Source organism: Mirounga angustirostris, unplaced genomic scaffold, assembly GCF_029215605.1.
Source record: "Mirounga angustirostris isolate CCGP_5_RB_7025 unplaced genomic scaffold, mMirAng1.0.hap1 SCAF_7, whole genome shotgun sequence".
In the NCBI taxonomy this organism is placed as follows: domain Eukaryota; kingdom Metazoa; phylum Chordata; class Mammalia; order Carnivora; family Phocidae; genus Mirounga; species Mirounga angustirostris.
The window spans coordinates 18,184,705-18,196,810 of record NW_026991715.1 but is presented as its reverse complement, the minus strand read 5'-3'; the positions used below and the strand labels follow the sequence as shown (position 1 = coordinate 18,196,810).

General features: G+C 41.4%; 1 non-coding gene across 1 annotated transcript in view; it reads right to left on the bottom strand.

Moving 5' to 3' along the window:
* LOC123855674 (uncharacterized) overlaps positions 1-12,106 on the bottom strand; it is a 58,481-nt gene that overhangs the window by 13,370 nt on the left and 33,005 nt on the right. The window contains exons 4-5 of the transcript XR_010412962.1: positions 10,988-11,263; positions 5,436-5,861 (exon numbers count right to left, since the gene is read on the bottom strand). This is a non-coding gene — a transcript (uncharacterized LOC123855674). The remainder of the gene's footprint in view (positions 1-5,435; positions 5,862-10,987; positions 11,264-12,106) is intronic.

The window sequence follows — 12,106 nt, the reverse complement described above, 5'->3', positions numbered from 1 at the left end:
CCTACACCTCCCTGGATTAAATGTTCCATGGTTGCCCTCCCACTCTCAAATAAAATCCTAACTCTTTGCCACAACGGTCCTCTGTAACCAGGTTCTTTTTTAAGTCTCTGCCTTGGGCCCTCTTTACTTTCCATTGCCAGCACTGAGCTTTATCCATGCTCACTTTTCAGGTCCTCAAAGAACACAAAGTCCTTCTCACTCCAGGGTAGGTGAGGGGAGGGACTGGAAAGGGGCTTTGCACAGGCTCTTGCCATTGCCTAGAATCTTCCCCCAGGTCTTTGCCAAGCTTGCTCCTATTTTCTCTATTTAAATATCATCTACTCAAAGAGAGCCGTCCTGACTATGCTTCTTCCAGTACTTTCTCTCTCAAACACACATACTGACACACATATGCACACACACACCTACGTGCAGAGATACACATGTGCAGACACATGCATATACATGCACACAGAAATGCACGTGCACACGCAGACAACATGCACACACACGCACGCATGCACACGTGACCAATGCCACCACCATCGACACAGTCACCACCACAGTGACACTGCTTTTTATTTTCTTCACAGCACTGACTATATTTTTGTCTTGTTTATTTATTTTATGTATAGTATTTGTCTCCTCCACTTGGACATAAACTCCAAGACATTAGGGACTTATTTTCTCTCCACATAGCTATATCCCTCATGCTGGGCACGTAGTAGGTGCCAACAAAATAAACTGAATTAAAATTTTAAACAGAAATCAAACCTTTTATTAAAATGGAGGAATGAAAACACAACAGGAATTTGGAAAGGAAGGGTTAACAGCCAGCTTTGTAGTATTTTCTCAAGTCTTGGGGATCCCTGAGCATCTAACTCTTGTCCCTTGTAATCCTCAGGAAATTAGGAATTAGTATTCTAGCTTTAGAAGTGTAACTCTACCAAATCCCAGAGAAATGAGAATGCAGCCACGGACTGCGTACTGGACCAAGCCCTCACGGCAAAGATAGTTTATCAGGTCATGAGCAACAAGCATCGATGGCCTGGAGCTTCCCCCAAGAATGGGGATAATCGACAGGGACTAGCTAGATCGTAGGACTAGCTAGATCAGGACTAGCTGTGTGACTAGGCAGAAAGATGAAGAAGGATCCGAGAAGTTGGTTTTCCTGAGCTGAACTTATTCATGCCTTGTCTCTCTTGGTCACATGCATTCTGAATGCAGATGGTTTTCAAAGTTTAATTCTCTTTGGAAGTCATATCTCTTTTGAAGAGGACCCCAAAGGACTGGGCGCTCAAAGGAAGAAGAGTTCCAGAGCCACAGGCCTTTAAATGTCAATGTATGAGATGGGAAGGTACTTCATCAGAACTGAAGATTAGACAAGTGTCAGCCAATTATGGCTCACTAGCCAAATCTGGCCAGCTGTCTGCTTCTTTCTGTAAATAAGGGTTTGCTGGACCAAGTCACGCTTATTCATTTCTGTGTTTAGTTTTGGCTGCCTTTGCCCCACAACTGCAGAGCGTATGGCCTACAAGGCCTAAATTATTTACTGTTTGATGACTCCTGAATTAGAGCCTACAGACGAGACCCCATTTTATTTTAACAGTGAAACATCCAATTATCAACGTGAATTTACAAAGTAGCACTCAATGCAACCAGAATTCTACCAAATTTTGCTTGCATAGGACTCCGTCAGGCTCCTCATAGAATTTTCTCTCAAAACAACAACACAGCAACAAAATACTCTTGCTGCATTACACTCTGGACATTCTATTTGCAGCCTGTCACCACTTTGAGGCTCTCAACAGCTTGCCTCCCATACATTCTCCCTCTCTGCGGCCCCAACATGGGGTACACTGTGCCTAGTACCATACTTGTGTGCTGTGATATTCAGAAAATGCTGTTAAGACTTCACAGGAATCACCACCTTCTTCCTCAGGAAGGGTGTTCTGCAACAGTTCACATTCCTCATCACTTACGGGTTTTTTGTTTTTGTTGTTGTTGGTCTTTTTTTTTTTTTTTTAGAATTGCATGTATATTTGAAAATGTTTCATTCACCACAGAGGTTGGGAAAATTATTTAAGATGATATTGCCTATTCATTTAAATTATTTAGACACGGAGAAGAAAGAGCCGTATTAAGGTCCAAGTTTGCGAAGAAATTTCTCTTAGAAATAACACATGAAATTTAAATTCTAAATTTAAATTCTAAGCTGAAAAATGCAACCGGAAGAAATAATAGTTTACATTCTGAGGCTCAGAAGGAATGGGTATCTTTCGACAGCAATAGCAAACTTGGGAAGCCTGAGGAAATGTTCCTTAGTAAACACTTGAGTGTTGATAATTTTCTGTCAATTCACAGGAATGTATGAAGACATTCAATCTGATGTTTACTTTACCAGATACAGATTTTTTTTCTCTATAATTGTGAGGAATACATTGTTAAATAGGCAATAGAGATTATAAATAACGTTTCCTTGCAAAAATTTGAACCAAGAAATAATCTCCCCTCTTTCTTTGTCCAAAATCGTGCCTGGAATACAGTAGACACTCAATAAATTACTGAATGAATGAATGGGAATTAAGTTCATGTATCATTCTGTACAAATACATTTGAAAAATGCATCTCTTTTGCTGCGATTATCATTCCTGAATACATTTCTGACTGTATATTTTTGGGCTTTGCTTGTTATAGAATCACTTAAAATCAGATTATTGCCTAGGGAAAAAACTGGACAACATGCAAGGAAAAATGCTCAACCTAATTCAAACTCTTGTGCATAGTTCCACTGGCAAGAAGTCAGGGAAGGGCTCCATTGTATATTTGTTTTTAATATTTGCTGCACTACTTATAAGCCAAGATGAGCCACTTTATTAAAAATTAACAATGCCTGTAAAGATAGAAAAATAGGTTTATGTAACAGAAAAGTGTCCAGAAATATATGGCTCATTCACATATGCAGTCAATTCGTTTTTGACCAAGACGCTGAGACAATTCAATGGAAGGAAGAAAATCTGTTAAACAAATGATGGTAGAACAACTGGATACATGTAGGGAAAAAGTTAATACCAACTCTCTTCTTTCACCACACATGAAACTTAGTTCAAAGTGGGTCACAGAACTAAATTTAAAAACTTTAATATATAAAATGTACAAGTATAAAAACTATAAAGCTTCAGGAAGAAACCAAAGGACAATGTCTTTATGACTTCAGGAGACACAAAGACGTCTCAGACAAAACGCAAAAAGCACTAAACTTAAAAGAAAAGAATTTAAAATTTTTCCTTCATATAAATTAGAAACTCCTGTTCTTTAAAAACCACCATCAAGGGGCACCTGGGTGATTCAGTTGGTTAAGCGACTGCCTTCGTCTTGGGTCATGATCCCAGGGTCCTGGGATTGAGCCCCATGTCGGGCTCCCCGCTCAGCGGGGAGCCTGCTTCTCCCTCTGCCTCTGCCCCTCCGCTCCACTCACACTCTCTCTTGCTCTCTCTCTCTTAAATAAATAAAATCTTTAAAAAAATCACCCAAGAGAAGTGAGAACATATGTCTCACAAAAGACATATACAGATGTTTACAGCAGCTTTTAGGCTTAATAGTGAAAAATTTAAGAAACAACACAAGTGTACAACAACAGGTAAATGAGTAAGCAAATTATGGCACATTCATGGAATAGAATATTACCCCACAATAAAAATGAACGAACTTCTGATACAGTGATATAGATCCCACTCAAAAATATTTTGTTGAATAAACAAAAAGGATGCTGAATTATTCCATCTATGAACAGGCAAAGCTAATCTTTAAGGGACAGAAAGTAGATCGGTGATTGCTTGTGGGTGGGTGGGTGGGTGGGAGGAGAATGTACTATAAAGGCTAATTGGCATGTTCTTATATTGATAACATTGGTGGGTAGATGGATGTAATCATTTGTTAAAACTCATCAAACTGTGTACTTAAAATGTGTGCCTTTTACTGGATGCGAATTATACATCAGTGAAGATAATATAAACAAGAAAAGAAACAACTAAAATGAACAAGAAATGTTAACCAGATAGTTAATAAAAGCGAGCTAGCAATCTCCAACAAGCTCATGTAAAAATGCTCAACTTCATTATTCAGGGAAATGCAAATTATAACCACAGTGCCATATCATTTCATACCCATTATAAAGTTAAGCATACGTCTACCATCAATTTCAATGCTAGGTCTGAATCTAAGATACATGAAACCATATGTTTACCAAGAAACTTGTTCAAGAGTGGTTACAGCAGCTTTAGTTATATGACCCTCAAAGTGGAAACAAGCCAAATACCAATGAATAGGAGAAGAGATAAACAAATGTGGAATAATCCTATAATGCAATAATACGCACCTATAAAAAGAATTGAACTAGTAACATACACAGTAACATGTAATAATCTCAAAAACATTGTTGAGCCAAAGAAGCCAGATCTAAGAATATATACCGTGTGAGTCTATTCCTATGAAGTTCACAGACAGCCAAATTATTCTCTAGTGATAGAAATCAGAACACTCATTGCTCATAGACAAAGGACTGGAAAGGATATGAGAATGCTTTCTGGATGATAGAAATGTCCTGTGTCTTGCTGAAGGTGATAGTTTACATGGTTATATATATTTGTCAAACTCACTGATTTTAAGCACTTGAATTTAAGAACTTAAGATCAGTTACATTTCGCCATGTACATTTTATCTCAATTAATAAAAAAATCCACCCACTCAACTGAGTAACTATAGCCTTTCTCACCCTTTTTCTTTCAAGGATAATTTGGTTAATAAACATATAATCCTGGATTAATGTAAAAACATTTTATCTGCCTTTCTTTCAAGATAATTATTTTTAGATAATTATACATTTAAATAATATTATTCCTGGGGCACCTGGGTGACTCAGCCAGTTGCGCATCTGACTCTTGGTTTTGGCTCAGGTCATGATCTCAGGGTCGTGAGATGGAGCCCTGCATCGGGCTCTGTGCTCAACGCAGAGTCTGCTTGAGATTCTCTCCCTCTCCCTCTGCCCCTCGCCTCCCCCCACTCTTTCTCTCTCTCTCTGTCTCTCAAATAAAAAGAAATAAATAAAATCTTTACATAATATTATCCTTTCAAATGGAATTTGGTTTTAGTTCTCTTTCAGCCCCTAAAACATTGACTCCATAATTCACATTACCTCCAGCATCATCCAATGAAGTAAAATGATACCTGTTACTTTGTTTTAGCAGTACTTGCGGGTTTTTACTTCATGATTCATTATTTTTATTTGGGGTTCCTTTTCTATAGTGAGAAAGTATTTACGACATACTAGTGAGACAGAAGTGGAGGAGATCAGGATGACCTAACATAAGAGTCTATTATTAGTGGAAAGGTAAGGTTGGAGACTGACTGATTCGTTAGATAACAGAGGAAAAGCACGCCTTCTGAGAGAGCCTCACCTGGTAATATTTGTTGTCACCCTTCTGCTTCAGCTTGTACCATGGCCTGCTGAGCCCCTCAGGGAGGGGGCTGGTGGAAACAGGAGCAGAAGAGCTGGGAGCTCCACGATTCACATGCCCTCCCGCAGGAGTTCTTAGAGTTTGCGCGGTGGGCTACCGGGAAGAGGAACCCCAGCCTTTGAAGCCTGGAGGTATCCCGGCAACCTGTCAACAAAAGGGACAGGACTGAGCTCTCTGGTAACGGATTGGAAAAATCCAAAACAAGGGGTGGAGGGACTCTGAAACCAGCGGTACAACAGGTATGGATCTCAGATTTCTTGGAAGTTGACTCCAACGGACAGAACTCCAAGGGAGGAGAGGTGCATGAATTTAAGTCACAAGGCTCTTCTCAGGGAGGAAACGGAGTAGAACCGACTTTTTCTTTTTCTAAGGAAGAAAAAGAAACAATTTACTGTCTTACTGATCTTGTCTAAGGTCTTTAGAAAGCATGATCTATAGTGAGGAAGCCTGGCCTCTTAGGGAGACAGATGGAGGTTCTCCATGAAGATGTGGACATTATGGGGAGTTTATTTTCTAATGTGTCCCAAGTTACAGCAAACAGCTTTAAGAACTCAGGTCAACATTTTAAAATGTATCTGAAAGAATGATTTTTTTAAGGCCCATATTTAAAAATACTGAGAGATTAAGCTAATTGTGGTACGTTCTTGTGATGAAATACTCTGCACACACTAAAGCTTTTGAGATTATTACATGTTTGTAAAACAGTTTACAAACGTGGGGAAAGTACACAGTCTATTTGTGGGAAGAGAAGCTCCGAAACAGAATAAATGCTCCGATCTCATCAAACTTGCATGTGTGCTCGCACGTGCGTGTGTGAGAGTGCATGTGCTTAACTCAGAGAATGCACACTGAGCTGTTTATAGTAGTAGTTGCTGGATAATGTTGAAAAGATCCTACTAAATGTTCCTTAAGATGAGGAGTTGGGGGAAAAAATACGCCCTGACCTCTAGGATTCTACAACCCTGTTTCTTGCCCCCAGATAACTGATTTGGGAAATACAGGTGATTCACAGGACTGTGAATTCTATTGAATTCATGTCTAAAGAGCCTGCTGGACGATGAAGCTCCGCACCCTCACATTCTGCAATGCTCCAACGATGACTATTTATACAGAGAGATTTAATGATGTTTCAATTATACTATCACCTAACGTAGTTCCAGTTTGGATGTTGTTCTCCTGAAACCTTTCCTAAAATGTCACAGATAAACGAAAGAGCGTGCCTTAGGTGACTAAGCGTGGGAGTGAGAAAACTTCGTTTTACAGCGGGCTGTTTCCTAATTTGTGGGTCCCTCGTTAACCTATTTTGTACTTGACCCAAACTCCATGTTTTCTCGGCCCTACTGTGAGCTCAGTGAGATATTTCTCTAAAGACATTGCCCAGTAAATAAACACCATCGCACATGCACCCACAGTATTCCGTTCAGTGGCCAGCCACTTGGGCCAGATGGCAGAAGAACAGATAGGAAACCCTGGCCTAGGGCAGGACAGCCCGGGAAAACACGGACAGCAGATACCGCCGTGCTTAAATAGGGCAAAGGGTTCTTTATCCGGGCTGGAGAGACTGCTCTGGGGAAGCCTGAAAATAATAGGTCCTCCAGGAGCGGGCATATGCATCTGCTGGGCAGCTAAGGGCGCATTCAGAGCCCTCTCCTCTCTGGTGGGTTTGCTGACTTACCAGCAGCTTTTCTGCATTTATCAGAGCGGCTTCTGAAACTGGCTGCTGAGGAGCCTTGGTTTTCTTGCAAATTCGGGACCCATGTGAAATTCATGGGGTTGTAGTTTCAGCTTAAAGTGAACTTCCGGGTGTTCAAATCTATTTCATCTTGGCCCAACAGGCCTTCCCAGGTCTCTCTGTCTCTCTCGGTCTCTCTCTTTCTCAGCCTTTTAAAGGGACCAACGCTTTTGAGCTGCTTATATTTAAACGACAGAAAGATCAAGCTCAAAAGGCATCTCGGACATCAAATAGCTCTTACAACACAACCTTTTGATGACTTAAGTGTAAACGAAGCAGGAACATATGGATTCCATTTCCCATTAAGCACACACGGTCCTTAAAAAAAAATTGAGGGAGAATGTGCTCAGCACGATGTATTCTGTTTGCTCAAAACTAAAATAGCTGAAGAATACTTGAAGGCTGATGAATCCGAAATATTTACCCATCCCTATATTTAACATCGAGGAGCAAAGCCCTTGATTCACAGCAACAGGGAAAGTGCTCACACGTGCTGAGTGGACAACCAGCAACCCGTTTAAGATGCAAGGGACCTCATGAGAGACGATGGACTTTGAAAAACAAACTGAGGGTTCTAGAGGGCAGGGGGGTGGGAGGATGAGTTAGCCTGGTGATGGGTATTGAGGGGGGCACGTTCTGCATGGAGCACTGGGTGTTATGCACAAACAATGAATCATGGAACACTACATCTAAAACTAATGATGTAATGTATGGTGATTAACATAACAATTAAAAAATTTAAAAAAAAAAGATGCGAGGGAACTGTGGTCCATTTTCTTTTCCCTCGCCGGGTACTCAGCTCAACCTCAGATCAAAGACAGCACTTCCTTCAACAGACTTAGTCCGGTTTGGGTTTGCATGAGCTTTTCTCACCTACAAAAATTGAGAGTAATTTCAAGCTCTTGGCTGTCCATTCATGTTTGTATCCCTGTGGGGTGATGCCGGGCTCCACCAATAATCGAGATCTGACCCCTTGTGGCAACAGCCCCACCACAAGGAATCTGGTTTCTGTTCCCTTCATAAAATCACAGCTGTTGTGCCCGCACAAGCCCCTGACTTTTTCATTAAAGGAATAAATCACGGTGATTTTTATGGAGCAGGAGAAATACGGCTCCTTGCTGGTTTCTCCGAAGGTCCTGACGTCCCTTCAATGATGCAAAATCCAAGTCCCTCTCTGAAAGCGACTTATAATACTTTTGTATACTTCATTCTTTATACTGGACAGGGGCTACATTCTGCGTGCAAGATTTTTTTTTTTTTTTTTTTTAATGGTAGCAGCAGGAACTCAAACAGGATATTTGTGAAGTTTGGCAAAATAGGTCCCCTGGGCGTCCTGTTCTCTTCTACCCAGTTATGGTTCACTTTGCCTTTCTGCCTGACTCAGAAACAGCAAGAGTCCATTAGCTCAAACCCTTTCACAACCCTACCAGGTGAAGCATGAGTATCCTTGTTCTACAGATGAGGAACCGGGTTTAGAGGCTTTAAGCAACTTGCCCCTAGTTGCAAGGCTAACCCCAAAGCAAGGCTGGGACTGAAATGTGGGTCTTGCTGATACCTGAGGACTCCCCTTTCATGGCCTCCTGCAAGACCTCACTGTCAGATTGCCACACAGGACAGTCTGATCTCAAGAGAGTTGTTTTCCAAGCTACAACTTTTATCACAAGGAAAGGGTTTTATACGCTGCAGCGAATTTGAAGAGGTCTAAATTTAAACATTTGCAGAAAGTGTCCTGTGGTAGATTAGAAAGGGCACAGGAAATGCGTTAAATACAGACTTTTTAAACTTAAAAAATAAAGTATATTTGATGCACCAGAGTCTTGCGCAACACGTCTTAAACACCCGAGGACTCCTTGCCCCAGGACAGTGTTCCTCAACCTTTCTTTTTTCATTATTGCTCTCTCTCCAAATCATTTTATATATATATATATATAATTTTCATATCACCCCCAACCAGGAGATTTTAATACCACAGATAAACTTGATATCTGTTTATGCATTATGGCCCCATGGTGGGCCATAAACCAATGTATTATCTAAAGTTATGTCACCCCCAAAGCCCATTTATACTGCCTCCATGGAATGCATGCCTGAGGGACATACATCCAAAGAGCTGACAAGGCTGGCCTCCGATAATCTATAGTTAAGCTGATACACAGAAAAAGCGACCAAGAGGACATAGAAACCATGGAAACCTTCCTAAATTGCCAAAACAAAAAGCAGAGCAAATTGCCCTTCAACTGTGTGCAAGAGAAAAATGGATTTGTTTGCAGAGGCCAATAAGGGTATGATATTTTCTATGCACTTGAGTGGTTTACCATAGAACCAGAACTTTTGGAGCTGAAGTGGGCTTTAGAATATAGCCTCTAGTCCAGCCAACCGTCTTCAGGCAGAAGTACATAATTGGCCTGACTTTTTTAAATTGATGAGGCAGAGGACATTAAATTATTTGTTTATGTGCCACAGATTTCAAACTCAGACTCCAATGGGAAAAAAAAAATTGTCAAAGGACTCTCTTGCTTTATCCTTGGCATAATGAAAAACATTGCCAGGGCAGAGAGAAGGATTTCTTTCTTTTGATCTCCCTTCCTATGGATGGGGGATGCTTTTTTAGTATTATATCTAGGCGCTCCAGTGATTATAAAATATTTTGTAGTACACTGTGTTGGAAATCCTCCTCTCTCGAAGGCCTTCGATTCTCGGTTTTAAATATCTGCTGTGAATCTGGACAACACTTCACAAGTTCTGGCTCTCTCCAGAACGTCCTGACACACCCCTCCATCTTGCTTCTCTTCCTCTTTTTCAATACCCACCACACCCAGCCAAACACAGAACTTGTACATACTAGGTGCCCACAAATATTTACCCACCAAGCTGGGCACACACCTTTCTTTGTTAAAAAGGATGATGTGACTAGCTTGGTTGAAGGTAATTAAAAGTTACAAGATGTTAAGCCCCGATTAATCCTTAAAGTTTTCTACTTAATGTAATATAAACATTTTGAAATAATTTTGCTTCTCTTTTCAGAGAACTGGCAGGAGTCCAATGCTTTATGGCATGTGAACAATAAATATTTAATAAATACTTAATCACCAGTTTATTGCCCACAGATTTTCAAAGCTGGTTTAAATTAGAGTGTTCATGGCTGATAACAGTCTCATATTTTACCTTTCCATGAAGGGCATTTCAAACTCTAAATTGAAAACCGTAAGTTATAAGAGGATTCCCTCTTATTTTCATTCTTTTTAAAAATTTTTATTTATTTGACACACAGAGAGAGAGCTCAGGCAGGGGGAACAGCAGAGGGAGAGGGAGAAGCAGGCTCCCCGCTGAGCAGGGAGCCCGATGTGGGACTTGATCCCAGGACCCTGGGATCACGACCTGGGCCGAAGGCAGACGCTTAACTGACTGAGCCACCCAGGAGCCCTCTTATTCTCATTCTCTCCATAGGTCTCAGAGGGAGGGGCATTTCTCCTCCGGTAGTGGGCTTCCCTGATTAGTCCCTTCTCTCTAGCACCTTTCATTTCTTCTATTCTACCGGCTTCTTCCCCTCAGACTTCACACAGTCTCAGGTGTCCTCTATTTTAAGAGACAAGAATCTGTGCACTTACCCTCTTCCTGATAAGAATGGTCTAAGTCACTGCCTCTCTTCTCATGACTTCCTTCAGTTTTTACCCTGTCTTGGCCTATCATCTGGTTTCTATCCCCTTTTTCCCTAAAGCATCTCCTTAGAATTTAAACAGTGGCATCCCAATCAACTCACCTAAGAGTCTTTCCACTCTCCATCACCTTCGGCGACTTTGATGTATTTAACACGGTCACCCTCCAACCCATTAGAAATTCTCTCCTCTTAACCACCCCATTGATTAAGCAAAAAATACACATTCCTCAGGCTAACTTTAAGTCTTGATGAATATAAATACGATCCAGTCAAGGAGTGAAGAGTGCAAAGCCTAAGTCATGGCCCACAGTTCCTGGATGAGTTAGGAGAGACATGGCAGCTGGTCAGATGTCAGTAAGGAATGCTGTATTCTGAGACCTAGAAAGAAAGAAGAGAGGTCACTCTTTTGTGCACCACATCTTATGCCAGGCAATAGGCTACTGGGTTGTCCCGCTGCTATGATAGGTTGGAGTTTTCTGTCTGTCTTCACTCCCTGATTAACCACAGATCTTTGCTAAGACAGAAACTTGGTTAGAGTGCTAACTCATGAAAGCTTTACCAAAGAATAGACCCGTATCAGCAAGACCAAGTTTGTTTGCCTTGTAGAGGCTCATGGTAGAGGCAGACCGTGCCTTACGATGAAGCCGTTAGCTTTCAGAGTATAGCAGACCACGTCCCCATTGCCCTCGCAAGGTACTTAATGAAGCTAGATTGAGGATACATGGTAAGGGACACCAGGAAATGACAACTCGGGTTGGTCCAAATACCAATCCTCGTCTGACTATATGAATCAAAATAAAAGTTGATAGGAAAATCATCCTCTGAATCATTACTTCTTTTTTTTTTTTAAAGATTTTATTTATTTGACAGAGAGAGACACAGTGAGAGAGAGAACACAAGCAGGGGGAGTGGGAGAGGGAGAAGCAGGCTTCCCGCCGAGCAGGGATCCCGATGAGGGGCTCGATCCCAGGACCCTGGGACCATGACCTGAGCCGAAGGCAGACGCTTAATGACTGAGTCAACCAGGCGCTTGAATCATTACTTCTGAACTGGTAATGATCCGTCCCTCCACCTCAGGGACGTTTGGCAATGTCTAGAGTTATTCTGGGTGGTCACATATGGGGTTGGCGGGAGTGCCACCAGCATCTGTGGGTAGAGGTCAGGGATGCAGCTAAACATTATACAGTGCACCACATAATATGCCCCCAATAGCAAGGAATT